The sequence below is a fragment of the Protopterus annectens genome, chromosome 1.part1 (genome assembly GCF_019279795.1).
Source record: "Protopterus annectens isolate FY-2018-M chromosome 1.part1, PAN1.0, whole genome shotgun sequence".
NCBI classification, from domain to species: domain Eukaryota; kingdom Metazoa; phylum Chordata; order Ceratodontiformes; family Protopteridae; genus Protopterus; species Protopterus annectens.
The window spans coordinates 1,222,502,759-1,222,520,848 of record NC_056726.1 but is presented as its reverse complement, the minus strand read 5'-3'; the positions used below and the strand labels follow the sequence as shown (position 1 = coordinate 1,222,520,848).

Here is an 18,090-nt window from a genome sequence, read left to right as displayed (position 1 = left end):
GAAAGCTCAGGGGTGACGGGTGCAAGCCGTCCCTAGCGAAGCATCGTGGCTTGTCGAGCATATCATCCCAAGCTGACAGGCATTGGATCCCCTTTGAATGACACCAGTACTTAAGCCAATTGTTGAAATTGATCATCTTGTCTTCATATTGTGGCATCATTCTTGGTGAGGGTAAGATGCTACTCAAGGTCAGGGTCATACCAGCCTGGGCTACATGCTCAGAGAGCTCCTTTGTCTCTTTTCATGTAGTCCAGGGAAGTACGTCTCAGGTCATTCACACCAGCATGGACAATGACTGAGTCATATTTGTACTTGCCTTGGAGTGACCTGAGTGCTTGTGTTATGTGGCGGATCCTAGCACCCGACAGGCTGCTCACCGTGACCCTCTCCTTGTTCAGCCTGGTGAGTGGGACGTCAGTGTGCCTGACAATAGTCATCTATTACAAGTGTATCAGGTGTGTTGTTTAGTCTTAAGGGCTGTGACTGTTCGGCACACTGGCTTTGTGAGATATGTGTTGCATGTGTTTTGTTTTGGGGTAGCGGTTGCTTGGGTGTCTGCTTTGGAGGTCTCTGCTGCTTAGGCAGATCTTTATTTAGAGCCTCCGAGTATGTTTTTGTGTGATTATGTGTTTGGTTTGCTGTCGTGGTAGGTCTATGTGAGACTGGAATTGTAGTGAGTGTGGTTTCCTTCTCCTCCTGACTGGTTATGCCAGTACTGAGTTGTGAGAGCTTAGCCTCCAGTTTGGCTACATGGTTGCATCTCTCACATGTGTTGGAATTTGTTGGGAGGAGGAGAGGGTTGTCTGTGTACATGAGGCAGTTGTAACATTGCCTCAAGATTCCCAGATTCACCAGCTGGACCGGAGTGGAGATTGACAACTGACCTTTGGACATGCTAGAATAATATTGGGAATTCCTTAATAATTGAAAACAAGGGCCAGTGGGGAGTGAGGGTGTAGTGCTTTTAATTTTTAGTGCTGACTTATATAATTGCTTTAGCGAGCAAGTGCCAAGTAACTTAAGTGCAATGTGTTACAGGTAACTTAAATGCAAAAATGACAAACAGTAACTTTCTTTCAAGTGAAACAAGGAAATAAGTACAGTAAGCAATGCAGATATCACTAGTGATCCACAGAAGCTGAGAAGCAGTATTAGGTGGAATTAGCATTCCAGGGAAATAACAAGCAAACAAACAACAAGCATATAAACAAAGCTACATTCAGCAGGCCTGGATCTAGTCTATGCTACAGCAAACAAGGTGTACCAATTTCAGTAAGATACAGTTCAAATATTCAGGCACTATAAACCTTTAACCAGAAATTCCCAGCTCAGAAGGGCAGAGTCCAGCCTCTTCTCACACAAGAGTGCAGACCACGAACCTTCTTAATGTAAAATAACTGGCCTGAAGCCCAAGTGCTTAAACCAGAACTAATACACTTTAAGAATAACAAACACTGGGCTCTCAATCAGCAGTTCCCAACTTAGAAGGATGAAAGCTACCTGTCCTGCCAACACAGTGCATGCCACAAACCTTCCTAATGTAAAACAACTGGTCTGAAGCCCAAGTGCTTAATCCAAAAGACTTAGAATGATAGCTACACTTTAATCAAGTTACTACCAAGCAGTAATAAATACAATTGAATACTTTAGAGAATTCCTGGATTAGTGCTCAAGTTAGACAAACAAAGCTAATTCCAGCAGGCCCGAATCCAGTCTATGCCACAGCAAACAAGGCGCACCAACTTCAGTAAGAAGCAGTTCAGATATGCATGCACTATAAGCCTTTAACCAGAAATTCCCAGCTCAGAAGGGCAGAGACCTGCCTCTCCTCCCACAAGAGTGCAGACCACGAACCCTCTTAATGTAAAATAACTGGCCTGAAAGCCCAAGTGCTTAAACAAGAATTAATACACTTTTAGAATAACAGACACTGAGCCCTCAATCAGCAGTTCCCAACCTAGAAGGATGTTATCTACCTGTTCTGCCACTACAGTGCAGACCACAAACCCTCTCCGTGCAAAACAACTGGTCCGAAGCCCAAGTGTTTAAACCAAAAGGCTTAGAATGAGTTACACCAAGCAGTAATAAATACAATTGAGTACTTTTAAGATGATGCAAAAGTAAACTAAAGTAGGTAGAAACACAAGTACTGTAAAAGCAGATGATTTTTTTTTTCTGAACAAGTGCTGAGATCAAAGAAACAGATTTGAGTGCTGAAACTAGAAAAGTATAGCCATGCATCCCAAATCTCAGACAAGTTCTGGTACCCTTGATTAAGTGTAAGTTAGGGCCTGGGAGATGGACAGAGGCAACCTGTAAATGGTTCATTAGAGACACAGGTGCCAAACCAGGGATGAATTTCCTGTTGCCCATCCAGCTGTGCAAGTTACACTTGAATTGAGTTAGGGAGGAACTTTGCTTCACACAGATGGGGAGCCTGTTCCAGAGACGGGGTAGTCTCTGGGATACATACCTGTCTTCCAGCACATCCTGTTTATATCACAGGCAAGGTTTGTCTTTAGAACTGGTAATTCTGGTGCTGTTTATTTTGTGGATATGCAGGAGGCCGTAAGAGTGGGGTCTGACAATGCCCTGTATGCCAGGCATAGATCTCCCCTCAACAGCCTGTAGGAGACAGAGTACAGGGATAGGGCCTTGAGGCAGTCTGCACAGGACATTTTATTTCTGCCCTGTACTCTTTTAGTGAGGAACCTCAGTGGATGTTCTAATTGTTGGATATGTCTGGTTAGGTACATACCAAAGAAGGCATTGTACTCCATGACAGGTCTGTTGAATGCCAAGTATAGTGGAACAATGACTTTCTTGGACCTAGATGCCATACCTTTGTTTACAAGTTGCGCAGCCTAAAATTATTTCCTCACAACTGTAGGCACATGATGGTCAAAGGCTAGGTGTGTCCCCAAGTCCCTGACTACTGGGTCAGCTCTAAGGGGTGTGTTGTCAATATGATAGTTACCAGGGGCGGATGACTTCCTGAAGGATACTGTTATGCATTTCTTGGCATTTAGTCATAGTCTATGGTTCTGACACCAGCTATTTGTCTGTGTCAGCATTTCCTGGAGAACATTTGTGTCTGTGTGGGATTCAGTGACCGCTCCTAATTTGCAATCATCTGCAAATTTAGTTAGTCAGAGACCATTGACATTAGCCTTGACTTTAGAGAAGTAAATGCCAAAAGGAGTGGTCCAAGAACAGATCCCTGAGGGATTCCACTTGTGACTGTTGTCTTTGTAGAGGTGGACTCCCCAATTCTGACTTCCTGGGTCCTGTCTGTGAGCAAGCAGGCTATCCACCGGGTGACATATGGGTTTATACCTAACCTCTTGAGTTTGTCAACAATGCCTGGGTGGGGTATTGTGTCAAATGCCTTGACCAGGTCAAGGTAGGCAGTATGAACCATTTTGCCCTCATCCATTTCTTTGGTGATCTTCTCAAAGAAGGCCAACAGGTTGAGTAGGCATGACCTGCCCTTTATGAAACCAAACTGTATTGGGTCCAGTGTCTGAAAGTTTACTACATCTCTGTTGATCATTTCCATGATAATTCTTTCCAATGCTTTACATACAAGACTAGTGAGACTTAATGGGTCTGTAGTTTCCAGGGACTGTAGATGGCCCACCTTTGTGCAGTGGGATGACTGCTGCTGTTCTCCATTCATGAGGCATGAAGCCTGTTTGGAGGATACAGTTAAACAGTAATTCCAGAGGGCCTGATAGGTCATATTTCATGCTATTTTGAAGGTATCCTGGGATATTGTCTGGGCCCATTGACGCAGTGTTATTGGCCTTCAAGAGAGAGCATTAAGGGCCTGTTCCCTGTTGAAAGCAAGCGGAGTTATATTTGATCATATTTCCTGAGGGAAGGTTGAGGAGAGAGATGGGTAACGTTGGAGCCAAATTTATCGGCCAGTAGGTTATCTTTTGGCTCAGTATAGGTGACTCCATTTACAATGAGCTGTGCACTCAATTGTGTATTGCCTTTGAGGTTGCAGACATAGCTTAAGAATGCCTTGTTTTTATCCTTTGCCTGGGAGGTCAAATTTACTTCAGATGTGGCTTTGCTAGACTTTATTTGCACTCTTGAGTTCTTTGTTTAGTTTGAGAGTGCCCGCTAGGGGCTGCACCACTCAATTTTTGCCAGGATTACAAAGACATGTATCTGGTGCATTTCTCCCTGGGCCTCTGCTGAAAATTGGCTTTGTTCCAAGTCGGACCTTCCTGGTTAACAAATGTTAAATAAAAAAAATCAAATTTTCTTCCTTCTGTTATACAGCCTGTTGGTGGTATGATTCCACCAGGGTGGCTTGTTTTTTTGAGTTAGTTCTGTACTTCTTTCTGATGGTACAGCTGCCTGTATGCTGCTATTAACATGCTTGTATAGGGTGTCTATGAACACTTCTGCATAGGCAACAGTATTCTCAGGGGTTATGGCAGCTTGAAATTTTGTCAGGTTATCCCTTAATAGCAGGAGGTTAGTCTTAGAGTAGTTCCTGAATATTTTGGGATTATCTGGGGGTCCAGGATTTAGTTTGACTTCAAAAGAGAGCATTTTGTGGTCTGACCTTACCAAGGAAGATATTATACTAGGGGATGTGCAGCACTCTTCATACTAGTGAGGACCAGATCCAGTATAGTTACACACCTGGTTGGTGTATTGACAATTGGGTCCAGAGAGTTTGTGTTCATAAAATCCAGGAATCTCTCTGCCTGTATGTTTGGTGTCATATAGGGTTCTCAGTTAATACTTGGGTAATTAAAGTTGCCCATAAATATGGTATTAGTAGTTTAAATACATTGTATGAGTTTCCTGGGTCATAGAGGGGGACCTATAGCTTACAAGCAAGTGGTATTGGATTTTGCCTATGGTGATTTCAAAATGGAGCAGCTCAAGTGCTTTGTCCTGTTTGACCAGCCTTGATGTATATTTATTTTTGATGTAAATCAAGACACCTCACCTTTAGTCCCTGTCTGTGTAGCAGACGGAGATCACAACTCGTTGTTTAAAGTGTGTATATGATTCTGTTGAGACTTCTGCAGGACTATGACCACTGATACTGTATTGAGGAGTTTTGCCTGGATGCATTCTCAAACTCAGAGAAGATATAAGAAATGAGAATTTAGATTTTCTTTTGGCTAGAGCATTAGTTTTTGGAACCTCTACTGCAGAGATTATCAAAAAAATGTGATGAAAGGGGTAGGCTGCTGATTCAGAGAATATCTCAGATTTTTCAGCACTCTTTTCCAAGTGATTCTCTGACCTTTTTTTTTTTTTTTTTAATTTTCCAACAGATTCCCTACCCCCTTGTCTTATTTTGGCAAGAGACTAATTGAACAGTCCCAGCAAAATCCTGGTAAACAGACATTTAAGGGGCAATAGCAAGGGAGTTCTAAATATACATCAGAAACACCCCCAAACAAAGGAAAGTTTAAACAAGTCAGAATGACTTTTTAAGGGACCATGTCCCTCTTTCCTACCTTGGTGGTTCCTTATCCCTTACAGAAAGTCTGAATTTCCATTTTGTCTTTGGTAACAGATAGTTTCAGAGAAATAAGTTCTGAGGATTATTCATCAAGGTTACACATGGCAATGTGGGAGGAAATTTCTCTTTCTTCTAAATCCTGTCCCTCATCACAATTCCCACACCATTTCTATCATGTCTTCCTCCTCCTGAGTAGTACACACTGGATCCCAAGCCAAATGGCTTTGCTGCACTACCTTTCCATCTTGTCTCTTGGACACATTGGATGTCCAGTCTCATCCTTACTGTCATGTCATCCACTTACAAGTTGCATCCTGTCAGTGAACCTACATTTTTAGTTCATTTGGCAGGTTGATTGTTTGTTTTTTTACATCTAGCTTTTGCTAAACAGAGCTATCCCAGGTAACCCATGGGCAACTGATAACTTGCTGCTGACTTTCTGGTGGGCACACACTGGCCATTAGGGGCACATACACCCTTCCTACCATTATAATGGGTCCCTGGCATAAGTCAGAGTAGGCCATGTCCTCAATCCACTTTTCATCAAGAAATACCTATGCTCATTTAGCGACATTAGTCAACATGACTGAATCACCTAGAGCCATATTTTGACATCATGGAGTGGTTAGCCCTGCCATGGCATGCAGTCTGTGATTTGTGTTCTCCTGTCTTGAGAATACTGTGCACCCCAGTAGATGCCCAAAGCAGTTTGTTTATACAACTTCTCCCCTTATAGAGCACCATGTAGAGTCTGTATTGCTGACCAGAACTCCATTCTTAGGTGAGTTTGAGATGGAAACACTAAGAGTTTTACAGAGGTGGGAGGGATCCCACAGAGATAGAGACAGAACATGCAGACTCCAAACAAACATTGGCTGGAGGTCAGGATTTAACTTTGCACCTTGTGCATGGAAGGCGAAGACGTTCACTATTATGGCAGCTAATCTCATGTGAAGAACAAAAATTCAGGAATATGGTATGAGGAGTGCAAGCCCTAATATTAGCCAGATTACTGATTGGAATTAACAGTGATATGTGTGTAAATGTATAGGGACACCAGCTTGTTCACATTTGTGTAAGGCATGTTGTAGGCATAATGTCTCTAACCTGAATATTTTTCAGCAGTCAAGTAGGGTGGGTATGTGCAGGATGACAATGTATTTATTTTTTTTATCTTTAACTGGGTAGGTGAGCTGGTCCACAGATCTTTAGTCACCTGCTGGGCTAGAGACCAGACAGTATTACTAAGCATAGAAAAGAATGTAGTTAGCCCACCTGGGACACATACTCCGAGAGCTACATGATGTCTCTTCATATAGTCTAGGGAGGTACATCTGAGGTCATTTACACCTACATGGACTATGACTTAGTCATACTGGTACATATTGTCCAATGGCCTGAATGTATGGGTAATGTGCTGGATCCTAGTCCTCGATAAGCAGCTGACTGTGACTTTCTTCTTACTCAGACTGGTGAGAGGGACATCAAAATGTCTCACAATGGAGTCTTCTGTGACCATAATGTTGGCTTGTGTGGTCACTTGCCTTATGGGCTTAGAGTAGAGGCTCCATGAGATATGGGTATATGTGTTGATGTGGGTGTTTTTTTGAAAGAGTGCACCTGGGGCTGCTGAGGGTATTTGTTATGTGTACTTCATCTGGGAGGTCTTTAGGGTTTAGGAAGGTTACATTTTAGTGCCTCAGCATGTATGTATGCGTGTATATGTGTGTCTGTGTGATGGGTGTAGTGTGTGTACTAGTGATAATCTGATTCACATTGGGAGTGGTTTTATGCGAGACCTTTCCTTCCAGTGCCATTGTGTAAATACATCTCTCATGTACTGTATCAGTTTGTTTGAGAATTAGCTGGTTGTAAGTAAACATGAAGCCATTTTTGCATTGCCTTTGGATGCCCATATGCACCAAGCTAGTAATGGAAATAGTGGTAACGTTTATATCCATGGCAACAGACCCTTTTTTGTAGTGTAGATGGTTGTGGTGAGAATATAAAGGAATGCCAGGAGTGTCTGGTTTATATTTCTGGTGGCAATGCTTGTCACTGCAAACTAGTTGCCCTGTGTGCAGTTAGGTATTGGTGAAATTTCAAGGGTACTTTTACAGGAAAAAAACAACTCAGGATGTCTGCATCTATGCAGGGACTGCCAAACACTTGAATGGAAACTAATAAGTAGACCCAGATGATTTATGGATGAAGTATTTAGTGATATATTCTGAAGTTAGGCTAGACAGCAGCTAAATTTATCTATGAACTTGTATAATCATCAGTACTTGCTGAAAACAATGGTGGAAAAAGGGGATTTGCCTGATTGGCTACTGTCTGGCTGCTAACTAGTGCTGGCTTTACCACAGCTTCACACTGCTGGGATTCAATGCTACTTTGCTTTTTCTTTCACCAGAAGCAAAACAGCACCACCAATCCCAAGATGAGAAGCAGGCCACAAGCTCTTTGGTGATCAGCAGTCTTGTCCCAGAGGAAGCAAGGGTCTGTAGGCTTGTTGTAGCCTTCACAGATAGATGCCTTGGATAGCAACCAGACCAGTCAGGAAGGTCCAACAAAGCCACTCACTGCCCAGTCAGAAAGTCTGGAATCCATGCCCTCTGCTATTTCTCTCACCGGGAGTAAAATAGAAGCACAAATTCCACGCTGGCACCTGTGAAGCAGTTATCAGGTTTCCTGGTCATCAGCAATCTCCAGGAAATAATGTTCCTATACCCCCTTCTTTCACCAGGAGCAAAACCAAAGCACTAATCCCAATATGACTACTGAGAGGTAGAATATGGGCTTTCCGATAATTGGTGGTCTTGGACTAGAAGTTGCAGATTTTAAAGGTAAGATGGAAAAAGTGGGTTAATATCCTAAGAGTTGCAGTGTGCACTTGGCAATTAGATATGAAAGAGGGGATTACCTGAGCTTTAACATTCTAATTGGAATGCCACTAATTTTAAAAGAGCAAGAAAGACTGCAAAGGAGTGGACACTTTGTATTCTGCTTCTGTGGAATACAGTGGGATAACCTATAAATTTAAATAGCTGAAGGGGAGTGATTTGACAATAATTTTGTGCTTACTCACAGTAGCCAATGAAAGAGGAGTGGGAAGGAAATATATGGCGAAATTAACATAAGGGGCAGCCATCTAGCAAGGCAGATGAGTTTAAAAACACAACAGCACCAATGTGGGAAGATGAGAGAAAATTGAATTACTGTGTGACTCACGAGATACAGCTGTGGTCTCTTTCCTGGTTTAAATATGCAATTAAAAGCAGAAACAACTAAAATACAGTGTAAAGAAAATAGACCGCAGTATACAAAACAGAAGAAGGTAATGAACATTACAAGAAAGCAAAAACAGACTAATGTTTCCCTCGCAGCAATCTACAGCAGAGTCTGAGTGAGCTTTTCCAGTAAAACTTCACTGGACTGTAATAGTGCAAATAAGAGACAGTGTCACACACACACACATTCCTGGTAATTAAATATTTCTCAGCCTTTGGATGGGGAAAGCGTTTCAGGAAGCATTCATTATAGGACCAGTGATCACAAAAAGAAAGAAAACTACATTTGAATCTACTTAAGATGAATGCAGTTCTTGCTAGTTGACTGACTGATTCAGCACTTCTTACCACTTGGAAGCATTTCTACCCATACAGTAAGATACATCAGCAGGCATAAAGAAATGTACTTTTGTACCATTATGCAGAGAGGCAACAAAAGTGCAGGAGTTGGCCTTTGGGAACAATCACTTCCACTGTCCATATGCAAGAAAAGTCACAGTTCCCTAGGTGAGAGATTGCATATATTAGGAGACTCACAGTTCCCTAGGTGAGAGATTGCATATATTAGAAGACTCGCAGTTCCCTAGGTGAGAGATTGCATATATTAGAAGACACAGTTCCCTAGGTGAGAGATTGCATATATTAGAAGACTCACAGTTCCCTAGGTGAGATATTGCATATATTAGAAGACTCACAGTTCCCTATCTGGCAGATGGGATATGAACAACTAATTATTCTGTGTGTTTCCTGTGTGTGATCACTTTGCCTCACCTACCGCTGTCACATTTGATGCTTTTTCCTTTTCCTTAGTGGATTGTTCCAGCCAGAGTAGGAATGACCCAGATTTGGTTAAAGGGTCTGTTGTCATACCTCTCAACTGTCCCTGATTTTCATGGACATCTCTGATTTCGACTCAAATTTTAACTCTGTCCCTCTTAATCCCACCTAAAACTAGTGACTTTGGAGGAAAGGTGGTGAATTACACTTAATGAATAATGACAATAATTAAGAGTAATAAACTTCTTTTACTTCAGAAAATTTGTATTAATTCATATGCTCTGATTCTGTCAATGTTTCAAGTTAATAGCACTAATATTTTAAGTGTCCCTGATTTTTTCCTGACTTGTCTCTGATTCTGTTGAAATTTGTCCCCAATTGGTTGAGAGGTCTGTCTGTTGTATGTTTTTTTCCCTTTTCACTGATTATTAACCACTTCCTCAAAGTGAGACTGTCAAGTAAAAAGCTGATTTTTATACTCCATCCCGTGTCCTAGAGAGACAGTTTCACAGCTATCCATGGTCTGAGTAGCCCACCCTGCTGTACTACTTTGTCACCCTTGACTCCTGGCCCACCTGTCCAGGAAGCTTCATCCCAATCTATATACTGTTAAGCTGGCTGCATGGCTTCTTCAGTTCCCTCTTTTTTATGTAGTCTTTATTGCTGTTATTAGTGAAATAAGAACATGTTTGTCTTCTGTCTATTCCATCTGCTTTAATTACTACAGTTATGTTATCACAACAGCATTTGTCTTGTATTCAGTGGTACTAAATATTTCTAAAAGAGCATTACCAGGTTTTACCTGGCCACTTTTGTAAGTAACATATCAAATCTAATTTCAGCTTTATACAGAGCTTCGACCATACTGTTTTGTACTCCTTGTCACATAGTCAGTATCTTGTGGTGTAAGTTGCATACACAACGTTTCTCTATTCCCCTATATCTTCATTGCTGTTATTGCAGGTATGTGTTGTCTTTCATAAACCATACAAGTGATCCACAGATTCCAACCTTGCACAAATATGCAATACAACAAGAACAATTAGTTTGCAAAATCAAAACCGGTTATACGCAGAGAAATATAATCACTATGGTGATTTATTGTATGCAGTAATTATCCCCAAATTATGGAACTGTAGCCCGACAGATATATGCATAAAAACAATGCTTTAACATTCCTTAAGAACAATAGTATTTTCAAAATGCAGGCTTCCACTTCACAGGGATTGTTCTACTTGGTTGCTACACCATCTATGGTGTTTTCACTGTTCTGTAAGTTAACAAGTCAGAATAGATGTCAACACTGGTCTTTGTTTTTCAAACTGACTGTGGTAGTTGCAAACGCTTCACCTAATCTATTCACACAGGTCCGCACAAACTAGTATACTCTTTGTCGTCTTTCATGGTAGCCTTATTTGAACTCCTGAACGATATTACCTTCATAATAACCCAGTTATAGCATACAGTCTATTTATTTCTCTTATTGAGCTAAGAAATGACATCTTTATGTATTGACTGTCCTAAAATTCTTTCAAATAAACTGCTTCAATTTTGATATTAAGTGGTTATAACTTTTTAAAAGATAGAGCAGCCCAAGGAGGTGATTTAACTTCAAGAAGCATTATACAAGTCTTCAGTTCCCTTGATTGTCCAATCCGTGGAATTCCTGAATGGGAGGGTGTCCGTACTTTCTTCATCCCAACAAACCTGTACCAGAAAACATGCATGACAAGTGGAAGTGGTTCGCCACCCTCTGATGATAAAGGAATGGTTCCATATTCAGCATGTGTTACAATGGTCCTTGCTTAACAGTCAGATGTGCTTGACTCGGCTCTCTGCTGCTCTTTGATAACCAATACATCCAGTGGGAGCCTTGTATTACCTGATATGCCAGTTCTCTCCAACCTTAGCCTTACTATGGTGTACAAGGCACTCATTATGGTGCTATTCCTGCTGAGACCCCAATGTAGACCTACCATTTGAGATCTGTACTTTCATGCTTGAAAAGTTCATGCTTCCATCCTTTGAGTTGGCATCTTCAGTAGAAATATCTCTCATGGGTGGCATGATTTTTATTCACCATCATGTTGGCCAGACAAATCTCTGAACTGCAGGCCCTGTCAGTATGCCCACCCTCCCCCAATCTGACGTATGACAAAAATTAGTAGTACTATACAAGGAGATCCTGTTTATGTAAGAGGTGGTCAGAGAAAAAAAACTTGAATCAAGCACCACCCATCCAAGTGTTTATTTTGTCAGAGGAGAGTACTTAATGTCACATGTAGCTGTTTATAGGCAACTCGGATATTACATTTTTAAGACTAAAGCTATTTGTAAAGATAACTAGCTCTTTTTTCTCAATGGCTGAAATGAGAGTTTTTTGAAATGGCTGGCTAATTGTCTAGTGTTTTGTACTAATATGGGGAAGGATTGCCTAGCCCCCCTCCCAAAAAAAAAAAGTGCATTCAGCTGTTAAGATGGCCATGGCCTTTATTCCAAGTATCTTGTTAAGTGACATTTGGGCCACAGCATCTTTGTTCTTCTCTGCCCATTTTCACAAAATGGCTTCCAAGAGAAGAGACTTGGCAACATGGGAAGATTATATCTGTGGAACAGTCCTGACAATTGCAGCAAGGAATTGTGCATGTCATACAGCTGCAGCTTTAATGACAGATGTAGCATTGTGCTAAGTTCCCATAATTTTGTATAGAAGACTGAGATGGTGACAACATTTCAAGTAGAACTGGAAAAGCGTCTTTCTATATAGATAGAATAGCTTTTGATCTTCTCTGAATTTACTAGGAATCTGATGAGACTTTTTAGGAGCATTTGATCTCCCTGAATAGTTGCAGTGTTAACTAATTGGGAGGTTGAAACAGATCAGAGAGGCAGCTCACAGCACAGTTGCTTAGATCCGCTATGTCTTCTTGATTTTTTACTGGAACCTCGGAGTACATTACTCCAGTTCTGTGGATGAGCTTGAGGGAAAACTCTATCCTCCGATGTATTTCACCTTATCCCAGGATTATTTTCTTTCCCTGCAATATTGCTTAGATATTGCATATTGCCTCTGAGTACATTACTCCAGTTCTGTGGATGAGCTTGAAGGAAAACTCTATCCTCCAATGTATTTTACCTTATCCCAGGATTATTTTCTTTCCCTGCAATATTGCTTAGATATTGCATATTGCCACTTATTAACGAGATACAACCCCACAGAGAACCGTATTAGTGGACTCCGCACCTAATATTAACTCGGAAGTCTAAAATTTGTAACTGTGATTGTCTATACTCTGTATCCAATGCTAAACTCTGGAAGAACTCATTCTCAACAGAAATTGGAAGAATCTTGCCCCATGTACAATTTAACATCTCCCTGAAAACATGCCTGTCAATAAAATGTCTCTGCACTTGTAGCAACCAAATTACTAAGCTCCCCTTCTTATTCAAATTGTCATCCATTTCCAGTTTAAAGTCACTGAAAACGTAAGCATTAACAAAATGTTCCTGTCCTTGTACCAGCCTCATTACCGCCATTTTTTCTGTAATCAAGCAAAACAAGCATCATAAAAATCTGTCGATTTCCTGGTTACAGCTATTAAGTAAATTTTAATTGTTTGATTAAAATATGCTTGTACTTCATTGGCAGTCTGTGCACTAAAATTTTTGAATGGATAACTACTGTAAAATGTTGAACGTTCTGTAGATATATGTGAGCTTAGCATGCTGTATGAATTATGTAGTATACATAATGTGGCGATTACCTGCATACCTCAGTATTTTATTGCATATTTTCACTGTTAATTCATGTAAAAATGTGTAAGGTGGAGCCTTTCTCCTTGGGCCTCTGCTGAATAGGAGCTTTGGATTGTTGAACTTCCTTAGTAATCAAAGGCAAATAAATAAAGGGTTGGTAAGACTGGCATATTGCTCTATGTTGACTACAGAAGAGGGCATTGTATTTGCTTAAATAATATGTCACTAAATTGCTTACTCCATATGAATACTGTGTGATGGTGTACACAAATAAAATTCTTGGGTAAAAACTGTCAGTATAAAAAAGCTAATGATGAAAAACCCAGCCAACATCTGTATTTCAGTCCTCTTATTGAACTTAAGAATGTAGCCCTTCTTCCCAAATAAGGAAGCTTAAGGTTTGGCTTTGAAAATCAAAAGTGGTTATTTCCAATATGTTATCCTTTAAAGTGCAGTAAACTCTCAGTTCAACAGAGTTCAAGCAACCAGAAAAAAAAAACTGAAGAAATACAGTACAATTTTCATGTGTTGCACTTTCTACCATCCCCTGCAGAAACATACCTCGCAGCTTTAGAGTTTTAAAAAGGAAGATGGGACTAAATTCCCTCTCTCCTGAAACTAAGAACAAGTCAAACATAACATAGTATAGGGTATAGTGTTAGTCAGGCCTGTTTTTAATAGTAACTGTCAAGCAACCAGAAACTACAGTTGTCCGACATTTACCAATTCCCATGGGTGCTGGTTAACCATAAATGACTAGCCACAACTCCTCAAAATAAGTGGCCGTGGGGTCTGACTCCTGCACTCTTACTGTACGGTATATTGTAGACGTTTTGGTTCTTGTAGTTAGTATTGGTCCACACCATTTCCATTGGTTTCTCTGAATTTCCCAAACTTAAAATTGAGAAGACAAAAGTTTACTAATTGTGGTTTTGAAGGAGTGGGCTTTATAAATTGATTTGAATCTTGATTTCCTTCTCATTATCTCAAACGAGCAAAGTATGTCCTCACTTGCTTTTTTTCATTAAAACTGATACAGTTCCTTGAAAAGGAAGCAAGTTGTGTAAATGAATTATATTGTATAGGGTTGTACATGCATAATAGACCAAATGTGGGGGTACAGTACACTGTATCATTTTACAGTGCCTTACCCCATCTAACTGTTTTGAGAATAGGATAGGCACATCAGTTGTGAAACTGTTCGAACAGAGTGCTTGTGCTTCATGAGGTATGGCCTGATCAATACAATTGGCAATTGTTTTTAATAAATTCCTTTGCAAAGGGTGTGCCTTCTCCATTTAACTCCTTTCCCTTCCCTTTTTATAACTAGCAGGGCATGCGTTGAGGGGTACCAGCCCCCACTTAAAATGGAATTAACTGAAAGCACAGTATGCAACAATGTGTTGCAGTGATTTACAATGTTTTGCTGCTCATGAGATAATTTGTACCATATTCTTTACAGTGTGAATTTTGTGCATATGTATGCTTATATAGATAGCTTGATGCATAACTATACATATATCTAGATATGGCTATAACTAATATGTATGGGTATAATATAAAACATATGGAATGATATAGGTGTATTATATGTATGCATATGGATATCCATGCAGGTTTCCTCATGTAAGGATGTTTATGTAAACTGTGTTTTTTTTTTAATTTATGCAAACTGTGTTTTTTTTCCTCATATATGTTAATCTTTGGTCCATGCCATTACTGAAGCGTCTTTGATAATTCTAATAACAAGCCCTCATGGCCCATTTTTGATAGCGCTGACCTAAAATGGCTTTTAATAAGTGAGCGAGATGGTTGACTACGATGCAGAATTTTATGTGAAGAAGTATATAGGGTGTGATGCCCTACCACTGGAACAGTAATCAAGGAACCTCAATCCTCACCAATGGCAACTATGGGGGAAATTCACTGGGAGGATGACAGGTACACACACAGTATTTCCAGATGCAGCTGTCTGCATCAAGTACAATTTCCCTTAAGAGCACACAGAGACCACAGTCAGTCTGGGGCTTGTTTCTCACTCTTTCTCTAGATCTCCAATAAGACTCCCCAATGGCACAGCTATAGAGTTGTGATCTCAGCTGAGTGATCAAGCCAAGATCCTCCAGCACCCTCTCTGTCCAACCAGTGCTTCTTGTCCCTGCCCAAGTAGCTGACACACACACACACACTCTGAGGTTTGATTTACACACACACACCATGGGAAAGCCTGGCACAGGTTTAGTAGCTATGCCTCCTTCTGCCCAGACTATAAGGTAGTTATTATTGCCACCAGTTACTCCTTATCAGCTACTTTAGAGCCCTTAACAAAGGGTGTCCAATTTTACTGTGTAATATTAATACTAATACAAATGGTAGTTTGACCAAAAACAAGGCTATTAGGAGTGGCCCACACAGTGTCACCAAATTAAATATGCAAGTACTCTCAAAACTTAAACATCTCTACACAGATCAGCCACAAAATAAGGCTTAAATATAATTAATAATAAATAATAAAAGAACAAGACAATACAATATATATATTCACAGTGACGTCAAGAGTTCAAAACCACAGGAAATATTTAAAACAACATTGCAGGACAGTCTCAAATAAATAAAGAAAAACATCTAAGCTAGGCTTTACTGTATTCCTGACTGAATCTAAGAGAATTACTGTAGCCTACAAACTTACTTCATTAGAGCAAGGCAGATGTGTGGTGAATGGTTCTTGCCAGGTCCAAGAACAAATACAAAATGCTCTGTCTCACTAAGAGAATTCTCAAATTAATATCTCAAACATTACTGCTGGGCTAGCTTGCAGAATGACATAATTTCTTATCTGATTTCTAGTCCCCAGGCCCAAAGCAACCATTGATGGCAGCTGGTAGCATTTAGCATCTACCTGTAAAATACATAGACCTCAGATCTTTGGCAGATGCTGGAAGTCATAAAATAATTGCATTCCTTCACATTTCAAAACTATTAATTAGTTCACTCTAAGGACAATACAGAAAGCTTCTCAGCACAGACTGTCTCTAGCTGCATTAAAAACTGAAATATACCGTATTTTATTGTGAAGCCTATAAAGTAATTTCATTTCAGCTATTTTCCTAAAACTAGCTGCATTGAAAACTGAAATATACCATCTTTTATTGTGAAGCCTATAAAGTAATTTAATTTCAGCTATTTTCCTAAAACTTGCTGGACTGAAGTTACCTCCTGTATTCCAGTTGCCAATGTTAAAATATATACATTTAGACAGTTACAGTGGTGTATTTACATTTCTGTTTTCCTCCTGCAGGGCACACTGTAGATGCATCTCAAACATAAACACTTTACAAAATATCCCTTCAACACACGTGTGTACAAACCAGTTTGATATACACATGACATACAGTTCTCATACAGTTGTAGCACAAGCATTTTCTATAAGTTATTTTGATATTCACAAATGACATATAATTATTTGCAAAACTCCATCTACCTGTGCTGCCAGTATCTCCTTTCATAACAGACATCACATCTACCAGAAGAGGGCCTGATGATTTTTGATGCGAGCTTACCACCTGAGACACTGTTCTTAGGAGGGCTGTATCTCCTCCTGCTGTATGACGGTGTCATGCTATGTGAAGTACCTAGATGGCAGTCTCAGATGCTGAAGTGCCTGGATTTGTGAGTAGCACTTACTATCTTTTAATCTAGCAAGAAACTTGACTGCGCATTCAGCTGAGTCACAGACATTGCTAGAAACCCCAGCCTTCCCATGGCAGACCAAGACACTTAACTAGCTTAACAAAGGCATGCAGTGCTATAGCCATATGTGTCCTGTGCTGTTTTACTGAGGAAAACAAGGGCATTTCCAAGGATAGTAGATGAATGGGCAGGTGTGAGGAAGTGACTGCATTTTGCAAAGGCGAGAAAGTTAGCACTTCTTTATGAAGCATAAAAAATATGGATCAACAGCTTGCAGTACACAAATGAAAGTACAGTGTGCTTAGAGCTATTTCAACAAACCTATTTGCTATTTGCTTTACTTTTTTTATTACCACTGTTCTCCTGGTACTAAAACTGCTTGCTTCAATTTACAGATGATGCTGTCTGTGCTTGCCTAACTGCTCTGATTAGACCACGGCTTGACTATCATTACGTCATACAAACGGAAGATGTTGATAAGAATATAATGACCATTCCAGAGCCATGAAATGGATTAATCACATAAAAGGTTTACATTGTAACAGAAGACTGGTCATGCGGAATCATTTCTAACAAGTGGAATAAATTCTGTGAATGAATACAGACTGTAATGGCAGGATATTGTGGGAGCATGCGACTTTAAAAATGGTAAGTTTGTTCCTTAAACTTTGGAGTTGGAGTGACCCAGGGTGGCAATATTCTGCTTCTGATAACAATGTTTGTTACCATACTGTTTCATTTTTTTTTGTTTGTTTAGTACCTTTTTTTGCATATTGTCCACTTGCATCTACTCCAGCCTCTGCCCAGACCTCTCAACTATACAGACGTTTGCCTAATATTCTTGGTCTGCTCCTCATAAAAGTGTGTTTTTTTAACCCCGGGATGATCTAAAGATGAAATTCACTAAATGATATGCATTTGATTTTCAGACTTCATAGCTTTCAGAAGATGCATGCTAACACAAATCCTGTTATTATAGAAACGTTTTATGTTTATAAGAGCAATATTTAAAATGTATTCCTATTTTTGGGCCTTTGTCCCACCATTTTTTCAGGCTTTGTCCTGATTTCTTGC

At 40.1% G+C, this 18,090-nt stretch overlaps 1 long non-coding RNA gene across 1 annotated transcript in view; it reads left to right on the top strand.

Annotated features, from left to right (window-relative positions):
- LOC122809394 overlaps positions 1-18,090 on the top strand; it is a 311,292-nt gene that overhangs the window by 56,400 nt on the left and 236,802 nt on the right. Inside the window, exon 2 of the long non-coding RNA XR_006365896.1 lies at positions 17,412-17,664. This is a non-coding gene — a long non-coding RNA (uncharacterized LOC122809394). The remainder of the gene's footprint in view (positions 1-17,411; positions 17,665-18,090) is intronic.